Raw genomic sequence first — 2,025 nt, 5'->3', positions numbered from 1 at the left:
CTGAGCCATCTCACCAGCCCCTATATAATTTTTAATGAAGGTGTTGCTATGTCCATTTCATGCTCATTTTATGTTTTGCTGAATCTTACGAGTTTCCCTGTATATTCCACAATCCAGCCCACAATCATTGTAAACTAGCGTTCTACAGTGCTGCTAACCATGTGACCCGCGGACAGTGCCAGGCTAGGATCTTTTTCCCCAAGCAGAACGAAATGAATATGGAAGTTCTATAACTTTTTGAGGGACTAATTTTATCTCTATGAATCTCAAAATTAAAAATTGAAATAAAAAAGCCAGACACGGTGGTGCACACCTATTACCCTGGGAGACTGAGAGGGGAGGAGTACAAATAGGAGCCCAAACAAGGAAACTTAGCAACGTGGGGAATCCTTGTCTCAAAATAGAAGTTAAAAAGCCAAGGAAAGCTGGATGGGTCAATGCAAGGGCCCTGGATCCAGTCCTTATTGCCACAAAAGAAGAAAGAAAAAAAAACCCAGTAATTAGAGCTTCTTTTCTTGGTCCTCTATTTTTATTTCTTTTCTAGGTATTAGTTTTTATTTTCTTTTACAAATATACTGGTCCTCAGCAACTTGGAAATTGAATAACAACAACCCGTCCCTGCCACTGAGGATGTGAGGGCTACTCTAGTTCAAATTTCATGAGGAAGAGTCTCCACTGCAGCTTTGCGACATCTCTGTGCTGCAGTGGACAAGGCACTGGGTGGAAGCTCTGAGTACAAGCCCAGCGAGAGCAGCTTCAGGAAGCGCAGGCAGTGAGGGCAGAGGGAGCCATCGGTTGGAGAGGCGGCTCCCCGCTGCCTGCCCTCTGCCCGCAGGGATCTGGACGCTGGGACCCACTCTTCCCCTGGAGCCTTTGGGTCATAGGATGTTAATGCCCCACTATTGCTAGCCATCAGGTACTGTGCCACCTTTTAAGGCTTCTCCCAACATGCCCAAACCTTTATAATTGTGCAAAACTTTTAAAAATTTACAACCTCACTGTATCAGCTATTTCCCGGGAGTTGTCAGTTATACCTCCACCATTTCCCACCGTTGTAGAAAGCCAGAATGTTTACTTATGGGGTTTAGTAATATCTTAGACCCTGAGAGCAAGGTCATGCACACCAGCTGAGTCTGGAAAAGCTGAACCGAATCTCCAAGCTGTGACCCTCCTGGAAGATCCACAAGCAATGGATCTGACTAATATCAAAGGATGAGCCTCACAGTGGGGACCTAAAGGACTCAGGGCAGCTACAGAGCCCAAGAAACGCATGGCACGCAAGAGATTAGAGCCTAGCTTGTGTCTGGAGGCAGCTCGAGCCCCCTGCTCCCCTGGAAGTGGTCACGGAGCATTCTGTGACCCAGAGGATGCTACGTAGGACAGAATTCAGTGCTCTTGGGATTCTGGGAGGCTCCTAACTTCACCTTTCTTTGCTCCCTTTTCCCACTGCATGGGGTTCTATACATTCCTGATGTTGTAGGTGCTGAGTTAGGTAAAAGTATTATAGGCAATCAGACATGGCAGAGCCCTCAAAGGCCTCAGTTTGGAAGATAAAATTCTTTGCAACTGGGAGAAGCAGGCAGCTCAGCTGTGGACACACCTCAAGACAAAAGAGTAAGCAAATGCAGCCACATACCTCCCTGGGGACAGACATCAGGGACTGATACTTTAAATGGGTAACAGTCCCATTGAAAAAGTCAGGAAGAGTCACTAACCCAGACCCCTGCAGGAAAGGCTCCTGCTCTGTATTCATGTCCACTTGTTACATGACTCACACCCCTGTTTGACTCTGAGAGCAGTTGCGCTTGTAACCTTATAGGTGGGCCACAGTCCCATTCCATCTCATGTCTACCTAGTGGGATTCCGTGTTTCCCACTTTGGGCCCACCTCACCTCATGCAGTTGCTCTATGAGAGTCCCGGGAAAAGGCAGAGTCCTTGGCAACCCACTCGGGCCCACCTTCTGTCCCTCTGTCAGACAGAAGCTTTCTTTCCTCCAATAAATACATTTTGCTCTGAACCTCCAC

The sequence above is a fragment of the Octodon degus genome, unplaced genomic scaffold (assembly GCF_000260255.1).
Source record: "Octodon degus isolate 3935 unplaced genomic scaffold, OctDeg1.0 scaffold00057, whole genome shotgun sequence".
In the NCBI taxonomy this organism is placed as follows: domain Eukaryota; kingdom Metazoa; phylum Chordata; class Mammalia; order Rodentia; family Octodontidae; genus Octodon; species Octodon degus.
The sequence above is the reverse complement of the archived record's forward strand: the minus strand, read 5'-3'. Positions refer to the sequence as shown.